Here is a 19,043-nt window from a genome sequence, read left to right as displayed (position 1 = left end):
TAGTAACATTCTAACAGAAAATGAGGCCCTTTGAATAAGGAAAACCACTTTAATGAAAAAATTTGGTGAGACGCCCATAATGAGCAAAGAACCTTAAAGTGCAAGAGATTCTCCAGTGGAAAATCCTCACGAGCCACTACACAACAGGCAAAAAGTGAACATAAAAATTGACATTAAAAAGTCCATTCCCAACTTAGAGGGGTGGGATAGGGAGGGTGGGAGGGAGGCTCAAGAGGGAGGGGATATGGGGATATATATATGCATATGGCTGATTCACTTTGTTGTACAACAGAAATGAGCACAGTATTGTGAAGCAATTATACTCCAAATAAAATGTATAAAAATAAAATAAATAAATAAAAAATCCATTCCCCAATATTTTGCACAGATATTAAAAGAAAACTACACAAACACACACACACACACACACACACGGAAAGCGTACATGATGCTGAACTACTTTTGTAGCTGTAGCAAAAACTGATGTTTAACAGCAATACTCCTGGGCTCTATGTATGTACAAAACACCAAAATAACCAACTGATTCAGCCAGACATTTGAGCAAAGAAAGTCCATCAAACATGCTGGGTGATCTAAACAACTATACACCCACCCAGGCAAAGAGGTAAATTCATCATTTATGTATAAAGGAAAAAAGGGTCAGCAATATGTTTATGGTGAAACATACTAGACAAGGGAAAAAAAGTTTTTTAATGACTACCTCAGCCCTGGTATATGAATCACAAAACTAAAAAATCCCTCCAATATACACAAATACAGTTGCCTAATGTAAGAGTGTCAGCGCCAACAAGGGTAAGACATACTTTCATTTTAATGTACCCCTGATACCATCAAGTGGCCTAATAAGTGTAATACTGAAGTCAGTTCTACAGCATCTCAAGGGTTAAGTTCTGTGTTGTGAATAATTTTGAAAAAGTATCCCAGTAAGAATCAGGCTTAGGCTAGTTCAGCAAGAAGAACTGTTCCATAATGAGGCTTGGCCTGGACCAGTCCCAGTAGAATTAATTTTGTGCAGTAGAACACCTAGATAAATTAGTTTTGCTTTAAATATTGAGTCCTAAAAGAGTTAAAAGAGGTAGAATATCAATCAATAATTTTTAGATTAACTACTTTGTATATGACAAAACAAAATTAACTTTGGCATTATAACCCCTTTTTCTGGCATTTCAGATGAACCCCAAGTTTAAAATAAATAATTGGAGATTTAAAAACCAACCAAACATGTGCATTTGTTTCTTGGTACAGAATACTAACTCTCTGCCTAGTTTGTAAAAAGAAAAGCTTACTCATACATTTAGTAAAATTACAAATATGGTTATTATATTTAATTATTAAAATAATCACTTAAGAATTAAGATTCCTGAAAAAATATAGAAAGATTTCTATAGGGTTTTTGTTGTTGTTGTTGTTTTGCGGTACGCGGGCCTCTCACTGTTGTGGCCTCTCCCGTTGTGGAGCACAGGCTCCCGACGCGCAGGGTCAGCGGCCATGGCTCACGGGCCCAGCCGCTCCGCGGCATGTGGGATCTTCCCGGACCGGGGCACGAACCCGCGTCCCCTGCCTCGGCAGGCGCACTCTCAACCACTGCGCCACCAGGGAAGCCCTATAGGGTTTTTTTAATGGAACTACTGAAGCAGTTAAGCTTTAAAAATTAAGTGAAAAATATCTCAATTAACAATGCTAGAGTCTTAAATTTTTATTTTAATAGATTAATCCCTCCAAAGTCTACCTATATTCCCCTTTTATAAAATTGATTTCTATGGAAACATATGTGTAGAATTAAAATCATGTCTACAAATGGCAACAAATTTAAACCAAAACTCCCTTGTGTTTCAATGGCTTTTTCTAGTTAAACAGCTACCAAAAAGGTAAGTACAAGATTCATTTCCCCGGGAGATGAAGTCAGGCTTTTAACCTGGCCAACTGCCCATATAAACAATCTTAAATGTTATTTGGTCATCATTTGGTAATTAAAATGGCAAATCACAACCATACTGAATTTATATCCATGTGCCAAAAAGTTATTTAGCAGATAACTAGAGATAGAGGAAATGTCTCTTTAATAGATTCTTTTAAGAATACATCTACAGGAAGCATCAGGTTTTCAAACAATCATAAAAAACAAGAAGCAGTTGAACAGTGTCACCCAGAGGTGAAAAGTATATTACTTCTAGAGATTTATATGGTTAACCATAATCTGCTTTTCAGCCATCATTTTTGTCACTTTCAGGTTTTTCACGAGTAATGTACCAGAAATCATTATTTTCCTAGTTGCATATTGAAATACCATATTTTAATGAATAAAAATAAATATTTTATTTTAGAAAAAGTACTTTACTTCTGGGTTAAACTGTATATCAATTTTCCCCCTTCAATACAATAAACAAACTGAACAACCAGGCAAAATACTTTCTAGAATTGAATATAATGCCCCTTGTCTACTTCTAGCCTACAAAAATTATTAACTAATACATTTTTAAGAGAAGGTTCTGTGACTACTACACAATTTCCATACACCCGAAATTATGTTTTTTCTAAAAATTATACTGAACTATTGTATACCCCTAAGGCAAAATTATAATCCTAGGGAGAGTTTTAAGAATTCTTACTGAACCCTTCCATTGTTATGACAGAAGAGGATGGGAATGGGTATAAGAGTGCTGGGCAAGTACAAGAAAGGAAAATAATTCTGTTTTATTCCACAGGAAGTTGAAAAATAACAATATCTATTTTGACCAAAATTAAAAGGAGCCTGCCGATTTTTAATGAAAGAAGTTCCATACCATTGAACCTGCCAACTAGCAGCTGCATTAAGCACTTGGCTGCCACTGAATTCCTAAACTAAACTGCAGAAAAACACCTCCTCCTGGGTCTAATCAACTTCAGGGAGCTTCAAATAAACCTTAGTTTGTGGGGCCAGAGCAGGTCAAGTTTTTTAAGAGCCTCAGAATAGAGTCTTATGTTTGCTCTTGAGCTAAAAGGCACACCTGTACTTCGTAGAGAGCGTTTTCCGGGCCAGTTATGCTTAATCTATCAAGGATTTTCATCCGTTACTGGGTTTCCATTACCTTTTGTCAGACGTTTTCTCCAAGATCCCGCTGCTTCTTTTTAATCACCTAAGTAGCAACACTGATGTGACAAGCTCCAGAATAAGGCTCATCCTTTCTATTCTGCATCTTCAGCCTAATGATGAGAAATGGACTTCCATAAACTTGAAAAAGGCAGGGAAATGTTGCCAAAGTCATTATCCACTACTTTGAATTGGAAAGAAGAGATCTGTCCCTTTTAGAATATTAATAAAGTATAAAATAATTTTACAAAGCCTTCAGCATTTCGTATGTGAAATAAATGAAACTGCCCAGTGCTATTTCAAAAGAAAAACAAAATAACCTCATTTCCTACTCTCTGAAATCTACATCAGAATATATCCTCGATTTTGCATATCAAGCAGAGTGTTCAACTGCCTGACAGAAATGAGAGGATTACTGCCTGCATGAAAGCTAATATTAAAATAATCTCTCCCATTTAGATACCTTCTTCTTGTCTCTTTTTCCCTTTCCCATAGATGGAAGTGTTGTTGCCTAAATCAATACTTTGGCATCAAGGAGTAGCTTCTAAATCGCCAGCATGCTATTTGCCCGTGAGCAGGCTGTGGACTACAGCTCATGCCTGTCTGCCTGCTTGTGGCTAAGTCTCAGAGGGCAAAATTGCAGGCTTTCTCATACTCAAAACCACACCATCATTGACCATATTTGGTGATTCCATTACAGTAACAATTTGAAGGAGCACCAGGCTTAACAGCATTTTGGAGCAGACCTTAAGGAAGCTGCTACACATGGATCGTATTGACCTCTCCAGCCACTCTTAGACAATCCACAGCTGTTCCCAGATCTGCCGCCGGCGGAGGCAAGACACAGCGGCAGATCTGGGCGCCATCTAGTGGATTCTATTGATCTGGGGAGTCGTCAAGAGAATATGGAGGTTATATAAAATTTGGACAACAATTACTACAGCCAAACTATAAAATAAATTTTTCTTCAAACTACAATCGAAGCAGTAGGAAAGGAGGCATTTCTAAAGATAAAGGAAAAGAAGAATATAAACTCAAATGACTTATAGGAATTTCACAACTGGTTTTTCAATATGAATCTTAAGTCTTTGAAATGTCAAGTACTTCATTATTTATACACTTATTATGAAAAGGAAAATATGAAAAGTTTATTTTGCCAAAATATTACCATTTTCCTATAATCTGCCAAATTGGATACTGTACAGTTACATTTTACCTTAAGGGTTTATAGTTTAAGCCAATCCAAATGGAATTGAAACTTATTTTTCCTACTACCTAATATATAACATGAGTCCTAAAGATGCTGTTCATAAAATACTCCACCAAGTATTTCTCCCTTCTTCAGCCCAACATCACCGATTCCTAACACCTCAGAAAAGAGGTCTTACTGTTTCTCCTCTCTGTTCTTTGCACACAAATATTTTCTGGATGACAGAACTTCAACTTTCTCCTTGGCAAAGTTATGTCTACTACTCAGTTTAATATCAGATTCAAAATACAACTCCTGGAAAGCTGTACTCCTGACTGATCCACCATCACTTCCTACTTTATGTTTCCAAATGTATTTTATTTAGCGTTGCCGCTTGTCTCTGATTTCCTAATGCTTATCTCCACAAATCGTTCTTTTGTGTGACCCACAGCCTCTAGCACAGTAGAGGAGCCTATTAAATGTTGAATAATAGCTATGACATAAGTAGGTGACTATCTGTAAAGATCTGTTAATAAATCCTCTGGTTATTCTGCCCTTCTGGTAGGCTAAATGTATCAACAGTATCTAACATTTATTGAACTTTGCTAAAGTAGACACTATGGTAAGCAATTAATACATTTTCTTATTGGATGCTCACAACAGCCCTATGAAATAAGTACTGCTACTGTCCTTATTTTATAGCTCAGGAAAGCTGAGTCTAAAAGGTTGAGAAATTCACCCAGTTGTTATAGGTAGTAAAAAAGGGAGACCTAGAATCTGATCTCAGTCTGTCTCCAGAGCCTATATGCTGAACCACTCCACTATACTTTGCCTATTTTGTTATTTTGTTATTTGTCTATGTTATTAAATATATGATACACTGTTATCTTATTACTGGTTGTATTATATTTGGATGATTCATTTTGCAAAAATTAAGTAGTTATTTGATCCCATGCAAAATCAGTTATTTTAGATAGTTACTGAAAATTATTCAAGTTGTTCGTATTTTTTACCATGTTTGTTCTTCAAAGAATGAGCTTACTATAATTAAAAGATCTGTACAGAGGAAGGAAAAGAAATTACTTTGCTGATCAAAGGACTGATGTAGGAAAATATGCAAGCTGACTGCATTTAGCTAAGATTGCAACAATGAAGTGGAAGAGCTAGGGGAAATGGGAGATCTGGTAATAACTGTTTCTTTGTTTTTTCAGTTCACCTGACCTCTTTAAACATTTTAATTTAGAAATGCCCCTCAGTCCTCAAGCTTGGCCGCATGAGTAAGAAATCAGGAACCCCACAGGAACCACCTGTGGGGTTTCATTTCAAGGGAATTGGAAAGGGCTCCCAACCTCCTAAAATATTTTAAAATGTTTAAAAGTGCGTTCTTAGAGCTTCTTGCCTTCAATTTAATCAAGAAAAGGACAGCATTGGTCTTAATCGCTCAAAACTAGAAAGAACTCACATGTCCCTAAACAATAAAATGGATAAATAACATGGTAAATTCATACAATGAAATATTATTCAGCATTGAAAATTAATGCAGTAATACCACACACAACATGGATGAATCTCAAAGTATAATTTTGAGCAACTGAAGCAAGACAGAATACACATAACTCCATTTACCTAAAGTGCCAAAACAGTCCAAGCTAAACTATGTTGCTTAGGGATGTATAACTAAGATGAGAAAACTACAGAGAAACACAAGGAAATAATGCCACAAAAGTTGGGCTAGTGGTTGCCTCTGAGAGGAGGGGGAATGGGATAAGGAAGGAGACCAGGAAATTTCTGGAGGTCTGGCAATACTTCAAATTGTACACTCATGCTGTGTTCACTTTTCTGTTTGTATATTTCCTACAATGTAACATATTAAATGTAAAATTAAAATTACACAATTAAAGTGTAAAATGAGCACATCCAATGATCATTCCAAAAATGCATCAGGAAAGAGAACACATTAAGCTTTATCTATTATTTGTACTTCTGTGAGAATAAGTTTATTAGTTCTATGACTGCAGGCAGATTTGGGAAGAAAGGAGAAAAGAGCAAGCACGAAGACAACTAAATTCTAGACAAATGCAGTGGTTGGAATGTGAGCTCTGGAATGAGACGTGAATTTGGCCTAGAGCCCTGCTACTTGCCAACTGTGGGCCTTGGTTTGGTGTATAAACCACTCAAATCCTCCATTCTCCACCTACAAAATGAAGACCATAGTTATATCACAGGGTCACTATGAAGCTTACACAATGTACTGCTTTCCAGTAATTGCCCAAAAAGTGTTTTTTTCTTTCCCTGAGATTGGAAGCAGAGGAAGAAATCACCACAGGGAATAGAAAAGGCGAAAATGCAGAGACTGCACTCACAGTATTTCCTTCCCACTCATCCCTGGTCACTCCTCAATCCCACTGGCTTCTTCCTGAACCATTCACCCAAAACTGCTCTAGCAAGTCACCAGGGACCTACCTTCTAGTTACTAAATCCAGTGAACAACTTTTCTCTACATCATTTGACACTGTTGACTGTTCCTTACTCCTTGAAATTCTTCTCTTGGTTTGCTCTACCACTAACAGCTGTGGGAGACTCAGTAAGTCACTCAACCGCAAGTTTGTTTTCTCACCTATTAAATGAGGGTAAAAGTAACCCATGGCTTTCTTGTGCGACTAAATGAACTAATGTACCTAAAGCACTTAGCACATTGCCTAGCACAAATAAGTATGCAATAAATATTAGCTATTACTATTAATGCACAATTAAGACAGTTACTCCACAGACTATAATTTATTATTCATTATAATGCTCTGTACTTTTCAGAACTAAGGGTCACCTAACCTTTAAGATTAAGACCTCAATGAGAGGAAGAGAGAGATTTTTTAAATATATAAATATACAGGGGAAAAAAGCTAAAGAATACACTTGTATACTTTAACAGTATAACTACCTTGCTTATTTTATAACTGAAAAATATCTGAACTAGAATAAATTAAGTGAAAATATAAGTAGATTCCAGTCAGCAAATGTTAGTGTTTTCACAGTGGAATCCATATCTTTTATTATTATTAAATAATAATATTAAATACTCATTAATCATATATGTCATTCACTGGTAAAATGTGCTTTCAGTAGATAACATGAAAAATCTGATACCACAAAACCTTTGCTATTCCTATTTTCTGTGCTTAATATTGCAATTCAAATTTTGTTAAATTTTAAATTATGGTTTTGGGCTTCCCTGGTGGTGCAGTGGTTAAGAATCCACCTGCCAATGCAGGGGACACGGGTTTGAGCCCTGGTCCGGGAAGATCCCACATGCCCCAGAGCAACTAAGCCTGTGCGCCACAACTACTGAGCCTGTGCTCTGGAGCCCACCAGCCACAACTACCGAGCCCACGTGCCACAGCTACTGAAGCCCGCGCACCTAGAGCCTGTGCTCCGCGAAAAGAGAAGCCATTGCAATGAGAAGCCTGCGCACCACAACGAAGAGTAGTCCCCGCTCGGCACAACCAGAGAAAAGCCCACGCACAGTAACGAAAACCCAACACAACCAAAAAAAATAAAATTAAAATAGTTCTTAAAAATAAAATAAAATAAAATTATGGTTTTGAAGAATGCAGTAAGAACAGAAAAAAGGAAGTGAAAGAAAATAGAATTGATTAGATAGAATTGTATGAGGACACTTGTATGATCTTTGTAAATATGAGGACAAGATCTTAATTTATATTATAAATATATTTGTATTTTTAAATGTCATTAATCTAAAAGTAAAGGGTCTGTTTGTTTTAGCTACAAAACTTACTTTCCCTCTCTTAATTGCCCCCCACAAAAAAAAAGACACCAAACATAAACCACTTCATTCAAAAAGGAGACTCTCATGACAATAGGATTAATGTGACAACCATTTTCCACACTTTATTCTTCATGCCCAGAATGACATTGGTAAGATAAGACATTTTAAAAGTCAATAGCACTTATTTTGAAGTTTAAACTATCATGTTAAAAAAAAGTCATTTCCTTAAACAGGAAATGTATTAATAATGGCACAAAAGACAGTACAAGTCTCACTATAGAGTACAATGTTTCCCTTCAAAAAGAATATGATATCCTTATCCTCAAAGAGTAGTAACTCTTTAAGGAGTTGTTTAAAAAATAAATACAGGGGAAAAAATCTTGGCACCTTTCATCTCACATTTGCATATATTTTGCTGAGTTCTGATCATTTGATTTAACTGAAGATTTAAGTTGAGACTATCTGAAATTTAAAGTTGCATCAATATTCTCTAGTTCTCACCAATCAAACAAGTTCTACTTGCTTTATACCAACATGTCCCAAACCACCATATTTTTGCAGGTGATCCATTCTGTTAAGCATCATACCCCAGAAAGCTCTGCAAAGAATGACTTATTAAGATACATTTTTACAGACTCCTAAAGTTTTTAGACTTACTTATAGAACAAGATTTTAAGTTGGAAGCATTTGGGGCATTATTTAATTTGTATTTTATTTGCAATGACTTTGGATTAGATAGTATGGGGTGGGAGGATTCCAAGCCATGTAATTGTACCTGGATTCAAAGTTATGAGGTGTCACAAACAATATAGTTTAATTACCTATTAGCTAAAAGTACATAACCTTATATTCTGTTTCAATTCACTGCCTAACTCATTTTGCCAACAGGCCTGACTTCCCCACTCTTACCTAGATAAAATTTCCCCATTTGATTATAAAGCAAAACTTTAGTTTTAGTTTAGCCTATTGACTGAGGGTGTGTGTGTATGTGCACGCGCATGTGTGTGTGTGTGTGTGTGTGTGTGTGTGTAGTCCTTTGTGTGTTGACCAGCTACTGTTCAATCAAAGGCATTGTCAAATACATCCTGAAATATAATAAACTAGATTCTGTCTGTCCACTTCAAAAAATCCATCTAGACACATAGAAATTAAGGAGTTTGGGTCAAACATTCCAAACTCTTTTTTCCAAAGTAGCGGACAAACAGATTTCCTGGAGCTAACGGAGGCTAGTATGGCCACTCTCTCCATGGATTGAGTCAATTCACTGAGTCAGCATGTTTGCAAGTATATGGTTACTTGAAGACTGTGAACCCAGTGGAAGCCCCTTATTTCCCAGGCTGAGGTTATAAGTTGGTCTCTGGAAAGAAATGGTTCTTGCTAATACTAACTTTCTAAGATGAGACATTCCCAAGTCTCCAAAATTGTTGTTTTGCTTTTGAATCAGCACTCTCAGGGTCCAGGATGTAGATTATTCCCTTGAAAATAACTTTTTACTAAAAACTGTTTTGAGTAGTGATTTAGAAATGCTTCTTCTTAAAGTCTCCTTTTTATGAACAAAGAGGATCTTTGTTGACCGAGTAACAGAAAGTGCAAAGATGGACTTTTTACTTTTCCATAAAGTTGAAGGCTGCAAAATACACCAACATGAAAGGCACATCTTTTTTAATGTGAATTACCTAAAAATGTGATTTTAACCAAACACTGAGCAAAAGAACACATGGTAACACCAAATCCACCTATCTACTAGACCTGGATTCATTTGAGTTGAGCGGGGGGAAAAAATCACTCCATTAAGTTGATTTAATAAAAGCCAAGAAATAAGCCCTTGAGCAGAGCATGGGTGAAAGGATGACCCAGTCTTCCACTGCTTCTTGAACTGTTTCGTGGGCAAAGATGTTTGCTGTGATGGGGATTTAAGGAATCCAGGAGTTCCTTTTTCATTTAAAATACAAATAGACTCCCCAAAAAAGAATTTTTTCCTGTCCCCAAATATCTTCCCTACTAATGTGTGAAATTTCACCAGTATATTAAAGTAAATAAAAGAGCAAACCTATATTGTAAGGAGACAGAAGCCCTAACTGTCTCACAGTTATATCCCCAGGACAAGATCAGTGCCTGGCACAGAGGCTGATAAATATCTGTTGAATGAACATAGTTCCTGATATTTTTATGCAAAGGAGAGTTTTTAAATGTTATTTGTTATTTGTTCAGCCATATATGAGTATGGCTGAATTTGCAAGCTGTATAGGACAGGGGGAGGCCACATTTGGCCTATGGGCTGTAGTTTTTGGATGCTTGATCTAGACCTTAAGCTACTGGTGACCATTTCCCCCAGGGATGTTGATTTTAGTTGGTTTTTGAACCTCTGCCTCTCGAGTCATTTTTACTAACTTAAAACTCATACACACATCTCCCTGTGAGATGTGTGTATGAGTTTTACATCAATTCTCTTTCCAATTAGATTTATGCTAGAACTTAGAGAAATTATTGAAAAGCTAAGAAAGGGGGAACTTCAGGTTAAACAAAGTATACTTATTATTTCAGAAAAATGGAGATGAGGGCAAATTTCTGATTTGTAACAATTTTTTGGCCAGTCTGGCTACAATCTAATAAACGACAGGGAGAGAATAAGTGTTCTCTTATGAATTTGATTACATAATAATGGATAACATTCTTTACCACCAAAATTTTGCAATCCAAAAATCAGTGGGTGGTAGTGTGTCCTTGTCTTCATAAGTTCCTATAAATCCTAACTCCAACCTTATTTAATTAAGCGGTTGGGGTGGGAGTGGTGGGGAAACTGACAAAAAAATTAATCCAACACATAGATTTTCACTACCACTCCATATTATCAGATTTCACAGTAAGAATATTTATTATTGGCATTGAGCATTAATACACTAAAGAAGGACAAGTAACTGATGCCAGAGATATAGTTTAATCTTTATGAAAATTATTACAAGAATAAAGGTTTTTTCTTCCCCCAGGGGCCTGTGGGCCTGTGTTAATTTGCACAGTTTATAATCTAAAGTCTGAATAAGGCATCAGAATAAGTCAAATGGAGAGCTGTGTGCTGTAGTATTACGCCAACTATTAAATTACCTTTGAAAGAGGGAAAAAATATATGGCAGGTTTCATTTCAACACTAGAAAGACAAGGCAGTAGGATTATGTTAAATTCAGAAAAGAAAATTGTTTGGTTGCATCTTTGTTAGCAATCTGAAAGCATCCATTGTGTTACTTCAGTAATGCTATTAAGCTAGTTTTATTAAGGCAAATTTATAGCAATGTTAGAAATTAATACCACTCTTATTTCCTCCACTGCCTGATTTTATTGAATGCCATGGGGCATATTAATCAGTAAAGCCAAGTAGTGCATGAAATAAAAGTATAAATTAACCTGTAACATGAATATAAAAGGGGCTTAATAAAATAGAAATAAATAACACTTTAATGATAATCAACCTGCCCTGTCTGAGCCAATCAAAAATTGTGATAACACCAAACACAGGGTCTAAAGAGCCCTATATATTTACATAAAGTTAGATGGAAGTACTCATTGACATGGAAGTCAAAGATGACAATTACGGCTCCATAAGCCAGAAATGATGTGTCGCTTGAATCGTGGTACTATTGGTTCAACAGATAAACACATGTACTGCATTAAAAGAGTATGAACACTAAGCACAGCTAATTATTCTAAGTTCTCATTCTTTGTCAAATGGTTTAGAAGAAAATGATGGTCTTATTGGGCTTTCCTCCCCACCCCCAAACATATTCTGATACTTTTTAAAGTATAGTATATGGCCTTTTAATTTATTGATATAAATTGTATTTTATATCAGTTTTTAAGTTTTTAAATATTATATTTTACTAAAATTTTTTAAATCTCTTCTCTGTCTGTAATTAGGACTCCCTTTAGCTTTTTTCATGTTATTGTACTTTCTTCTTTCTGGACAAAATAAAATACACTGTTAATATTAATATTAACATAGTATGTCTATAAACTATAATTTTTTTTTTTTTTTTTTTGTGGTACGCGGGCCTCTCACTGCCGTGCCCTCTTCCGTTGTGGAGCACAGGCTCCGGACGCGCAGGCTCAGCGGCCATGGCCCACGGGCCCAGCCGTTCCGCGGCATGTGGGATCTTCCCGGACCGGGGCACGAACCCGCGTCCCCTGCATCGGCAGACGGACTCTCAACCACTGCGCCACCAGGGAAGCCCCTATACATTTTTTTTAGAAAAAGAAAGTACTGAATACTTACATGTAACTGGATGACACTCTAATCTATTCCCCTCCGAAAAGTGTTTCCTATGAGTGCATATAATTGAATCAACTATGGTATCACAATGTAAGACACCTACAAAATAAAATCCAAACCTTACTTAAAACAAATAGAACAATATTCTCAACTCCTGACAGAAAAACTGAAATAGCTATAAGCTTCAGTCTAATCTAGAACTCTGCATTTACCTATGCAATCAAAAGGAGATCATGGAGGTAAAGGGAGGGGCTTACAAACCTGTTATTTTTATAAACATCTGCTAACGTTACCAGATCGATGGAAGAACAAAACAACCATTTGGAATAAAATACACTCCTCAAATGCACAATGTTGCTATTAATATTCATGGAACAAAAATACCCATACATAGCTCTACTCAGATTTGTTCTCCCAGACTTCAGCATTGACTGTATTAATCAAGGAAGATGATATAAAAACACTTTAAATCATGTTCTAAAATTACGTGAACAATGACTTTTAAATTATAACTCATTTATGTTGCTTTCTAATGCTGATGCTAAATCAATTTGATTAAATCTTTAAGGGTCCTGTACCCTGTCACCAAATCAATCTCCCTGGAATCTTATTCCTATTATGTCTCCCTCTAAAACCCTCCCTGGCTCCCACTGCTTCCAGAATAAAGCCCTAACTAATTAGCTGCACACTGAAACTTCACAGATAGCCTCCTACTCCCCTGTAGTTACCCAAAGTTCCTATGTGCCAGTCTAACAGGGGCCCCTTTATGATCTTCTTTCTGCTTAAAGTATCTTTCTCTCTCATCACTACTATAGTCCCACCACCAACCCCATAAAGTTCTTTCCAACTTCAAAGCTCTGCTCAAATACTACTCCTCCCTAAAGTTTTCTGATCACTCTGAAATTGCAGATTTTAATTTCAACATGAGGGAGAACCAGAGATGTGGATCCACAGAATTGTCATCCCATCATAGTTTTTTTTTTTTTTTTCTGGCCACACAGGGCAGCTTGCTGGATCTTAGTTCCCTGACCAGTGATTGAACCCAGGCCCCGGCAGTTAAAGAGCCAAGTCCTAACCACTGGACCACCAGGGAACTCCCCATCATAGAATTTTAAGTCTTATACTGTTTTACAAAAAAAACTAATTCTTTCTTAATTTTTTAAAACTTGGGGCTTTCCTGGTGGCGCAGTGGTTAAGAATCTGCCTGCCAATGCAGGGGACATGGGTTTGAGCCACACATTAAGAGATAATTTTCCTGACAGTATGGGCAAAATCACCAATTCAGGTATGGGAGTATCACTCTTGAGTTCCTTCCCCTCCAATAGAGCAGAATAATATAGGAAGGGCTACAATATATAAAATGTATGTCCAGAGATATTACAATGGCTGATTTAGAAAGTAAAAAGTCATTCAGATATTGTGAATTATTTTACGGTAGTGAAAACCTACTAACCCAAGGACCTCATCAAGCATAAGAAAACAATATTAAAGACCACTGGGCTGGGACCTCCCTGGTGGCACAGTGGTTAAGAATCTACCTGCCAACGCAGGGTACAAGGGTTCGATCCCTGACCCGGGAAGATCTCACATGCCGCGGAGCAACTAAGCCCGTGTGCCACAACTACTGAGCCTGTGCTCTAGAGCCTGTGAGCCACAACTACTGAACCCATGTGCCACAACTACTGAAACCCGCGTGCCTAGAGCCCGCGCTCTGCAACAAGAGAAGCCACCGCAATGAGAAGCCCGTGCACTGCAACGAAGACCCAATGCAGCCAAAATAAATAAATGTTCCTTTGGAAAAAAAAAAAGAACACTGGGCTTTTGTATTTTATTAACTTACAAAGTGAAAATTAAGTCTGGGTCATATTAGAACACCCAGTGATTGTGGTGGGACCTCCCCTCATCATCACAATCTCAAAAATATGTCAGATGGGGCTTCCCTGGTGGCACAGTGGTTGAGAGTCCGCCTGCCGATGCAGGGGACATGGGTTCGTGCCCCGGTCCAGGAAGATCCCACGTGCCACGGAGCAGCTAGGCCCGTGAGCCATGGCCGCTGAGCCTGCGCGTCCGGAGCCCGTGCTCTGCAACGGGAGAGGCCACAACAGTGAGCGGCCCGCGTACCGCAAAAAAAAAAAAAAAAATATATATATATATATATATATATATGTCAGATGGTATATTTTAACTTCCATGCTTTATTTCAGGGGGAAAAAAAGTTGGGGGGAGAGCTGTAAGGCCAGAGAAGAACCACAGAGATTACATAAAGATTTTAGCTGATTTCATTTTTCAAGAAATAAAAAATATTGTAGACAGAATCCTTCCCCGGATTAAAGACAGAAAAGAAAACTTACTGCCAAATTCTTGCCTATCAATTATTCTTAGCAGTATCCTAATAATTTCATATAATTAAAGAACAAAATTGGACTCTCTGTGACTTAAAATTGTAATAGTCTAGCACATGGAGATTATCTGTATTCTAACCATCTATGTTATAAATGTACATAGCTTGTAAACATCTTTGTTATAAATGTAAAACAACAACTATAATAATTATTATAATAATAATCCAGCCAGAGAAACTGCAGAGTATAAAACAGTATGGTCTTCCCCTGCTGTTTCTACTTCTAAACTTAACTAACACTTCCAGTTGCCAGGGCTTGGTGCCCTGACTTTAAGGCTGATTCATAAACAAAGAGTAAACAAAAAAAAAATTAAAAGGCCATTATGCCAATAAATCAGTGGGTCGAGGGGAAGAGGAGAAATGAGACTGTCGATGCATTGAGTGTAATAAGCAAGCACGTACATGAAGATGAGCATTGCCTGGAATTCCAAAAGCTACGCTAATGAGCTTCTGGGGAGTGGCAAGGCTGTCCTGCCACCGCATTTAGATTAAGAAATTTTCCAAGTCTGACTTGCTGTGGAACTTTATCAAATCTGAAGATCATATAGTGCCCTTTGGCAAACTGGACACAGGGCTGCAATCTCAAATCTCTGCAAGTGAGACATGTAGACCAGCTCAAGCCCAAGAGGGCACACTACGGAGATTATTTTGGAAAACCATAATGACATTGAACAGGAGGCTAGCTTAACATCTTGTCCAAGTGAGGTCCCAGCCTCCTCCGTGATGGTTGCTTGGAGTTCTGAAGGCTAATGAGGGGAACCATCTGTAGTACTTTGCTGGCAGATGTGTCCCCCCTCATAATGTGTCCCCCCTCATACTGTGCCAACGTCTCCTAATGGGGAGGTCTGTAGAGGGCTCCAGTATCACTCTGTGAGGGAAGATGGTGCTATTTAGCAACCACGTTATCTAGAGGCCAAACCAACATTTAACCATTCGTAAATATGCATTTTAGTATGCCTTGTCTCTTCAAATATGAATATCAGAATGAGGTATGAGTGTATTTATTTGTAAATTTGTTTTCATGTCACATTCAGGGACACCCACGATTAAAAATGATATCCTACATTTATTCCTTTTGTAAAAATTTTAGACTATTTCAAATGAAAGGAGGATCCAAATTGAGTGAACTGGTTATTTGCTAATAGCACTGTTAAAAAGTCATCAGAGAAATCTCCAAAGATGAAAAATATATATATATTCAGGTATGTTTTCCTTCCTTCCTTCAAATATGTTCAATATAATATAATTTCTAATTTTATAATATCACAAAGTAATGAGAAATTAAATTCAAATGATAAATCAAAATATGAGTAAATTTTGAATTATGATGGAATGACATTTCAAAGCATTTATTTGGCAGCATATGGGAAGTTACATAAAGACTGTAGCAGGCATCAAAATATTTTAATGCAACCATTAACAGTTTTAAAGATAGACCTAATCACAAACTCAGCATTTAAAATAAGTACATACATACTTGCATACTACAAAGCTGTTTTAAAAGAGCATAAATTATTTTATCTTGCTGTAACTCTCAAAATTTTATGGCAGTTAAATTCTATCATTCTTTTCAGTTTCAATTAATCTACTGCCATTGAAAGAGCCTTGTATATATTAATTTTCTTTTTCAAAAAAATAATAATGCTCCTTTTCAGATACTGATTTGAAACTCATTTAATTATACGAGCTCAGCTTCCATCTCAAGAAAAAGATAAAAGAGACACAGAGGAGACCAGATAAAATGAAAATTTTAAGATTGTTAACCAAGGCCTTATTATTCACCAAAAGTTACAAGATGCTTAAAACCAAAGAGAAAATACCTACATTTTAACTTGGCTAACAAGGTTAGGCGAATTTTTAATATGAAATATGCAGCTTTTAGGAAAAGTGTAAAATAAGCTTAAAATAGTAGTTTATGTAAATCTCACAGAGCAGAACCATGACCAGCTATTCTACCATCTATCTCACATAGAGAAGATCTTAAATGCATTTCCCCAACAGCAGAGTAACATAAATTAGACTGCCAGGTAAGACTGACAATTCTTCCTGCCTGAAACCTCCTCTTAAATTAGATCTGCCTTCCAAAAATATTATTATAAGAAATTCCAGTTCAGATTATTCTTATTCTCTATAACTGATACAGATATAGACATACAAATGACATCTAAAAAGGAAAGTTCTTCACAAGCTTCAGCTTGTTTTCATAATAAATTCCACACCGAATATTAGTACTAGTAATTGATTTTAGCAATAAGTAAAAGAGTTATAAACAGCTCCCGCTATTTAATGAAAGAAATGTCTCAGCTTCAGGTTTTATTTATTAGCATTTGAAGTCCCTCCATAACCCTAGTAAGATCAGTTATGGCTTAATTAAATGAGAAAGATGGCCTGCCAAAGATTCTTTGTTCTTAAAATAAATACTGTATGTTTTCAGTTTTCCTGTAAATCATCAGAACCTATTTCAACTGGAAGACAGACTGGGCTCAAGCCTAAACATACTTCATACAACCCAAATAAAGTGTCCTTTGCCTGGAATTTTTATATGTTTTTTCATAGTGTACCAGCTACAAATATCATCTTAAGAGGTTTCTGCTTTATTAACCATTTGAGAGTCATTCATCTTAAGAGTTGTACCAGTGAGAAGGTAGCAGAGCCTGTTCACAGCAGAAATATTTGCTACTTAAAAATGAACACAAATTTAGACTTACAACGTGTCTGTCCTCAGTGCTGTGTTTGTAGTGAAGTTCCATAGTTATTACATGTCCTAAGTATATATTCAAATATATCTATAAATGAAAAACAAAAGGCTAAACGTTCACTGGCAAAAGATTGAGTTGCTCCATCAACATGTCAGGAGTACTTCAAATAAATGATCTCTTCTAAAATCCTTTGGAAGAACGATTGCATGGCTTTTCCTCTCTCCGCCCCTGCTCACCACTTTCCTCTACTTTCATCTGTAATCACGTCTGCCCCTCTCTGGCCACACTGCAATGATCCCCCATTATACTGACCGGAAAAAATGGGGAAGAACGATGGTTAAAGGGAGGCAACAAGATGACTGCCGCTTTCTCCGATTTGAGAGTGGCAACGCCGCTCCCCTATTCGGCCACTAGCTGGCGCCAGAGCTCTAAAGATGCAGTGATACATTGCGTCACAGCTTGCTAATTAACAAAGATGTTTTTAAACTGACCATAGTCTTCCTAGGAAAACAGGAAATTACTTTAACTGTGAACAAACAGTAAAAACGATTAAAATAACCCAATTTTATGCCTCCAAGCTTTTGTCGTCAAAAAAGAAAGAAATGCATCATTAAAGAATTCGTGGGGTGTTTTTTTTTTCTTATTCAAATAATAAACCGAGGGGATGTCTTTTTTCCTCCACTAAGTATTCACTATACATATAAAATTAAAATTTTCCAGTTATATAATGCTCTGTTAACCTAAATAAAGTGTCTTTTTTATTATGCCTTTAGTCTAAGACAAATGTCCCATACAACAAGGTCACACACAGAGAGCGACTTTACTGGTTTAGCTCCTAATTAACTCCTACATCTTCCTCTCTTGTAACTAGCTTCAGCTTTACACTTCCTGGCTCCAAGAGACCAGATTTCGGTTCTTTCATCCTGCCCTTCCAGACACTTCCATGGCTGCAGGTCCATGGGGAGGAACGGGTCAGCCATCTAAATGCACACAACTGCTCATTTTTGGGAAAGCCAGCCCCTGGACAAAAGAGCAGGAAACAGTACATCGTTCACGACAGAAATTATCGTTATGCAAGTAAGATATGCTGAGATGTGGGTCTGGATGGGACAAAGTCGTACGCGGAAAATTCAAAGTATATGCTGACATGGAAAATATTTTTCATTTGGGAAAGTTTCATATATATATGTAGTACATTTTTACAATTAGAAAAATGACAGACACCGTTTATTTTGGCAAGAGAAGGTGAATACAGACAAAACTACAGTGAAATGTCATAATTTCAAAAAGAAATAATTTGTTTGACTTGCCAACGTTTTAAATAGCAGGTGATACTCATTCAAGTCACCGGCCGGCCTATTACCCACCCCTACCCCTCTTTTCCTCCTGCCACAGTAGAGGTGGGAGGCTTGGGAGAAAACTGGGAGGGAGGGGCTCGTCTCCCTGAGCTATCCTCTGGCTTTCATTGGCAGGAAAATGTCAAGCTTTCCTTCCCTCACCCTGATTTCTCAAAGAAAAAAATGCTAAGCTTTATATCTTGGGCGGGCTTGCTTTACCAACTACACTGTGAATGAGATAAACATGTTTTCTGTACTTACCAGCCGGTCCCTCCCTGAGT

This window comes from Delphinus delphis, chromosome 7 (genome assembly GCF_949987515.2).
Source record: "Delphinus delphis chromosome 7, mDelDel1.2, whole genome shotgun sequence".
In the NCBI taxonomy this organism is placed as follows: domain Eukaryota; kingdom Metazoa; phylum Chordata; class Mammalia; order Artiodactyla; family Delphinidae; genus Delphinus; species Delphinus delphis.
Note: the sequence above shows the minus strand (reverse complement) of the source record.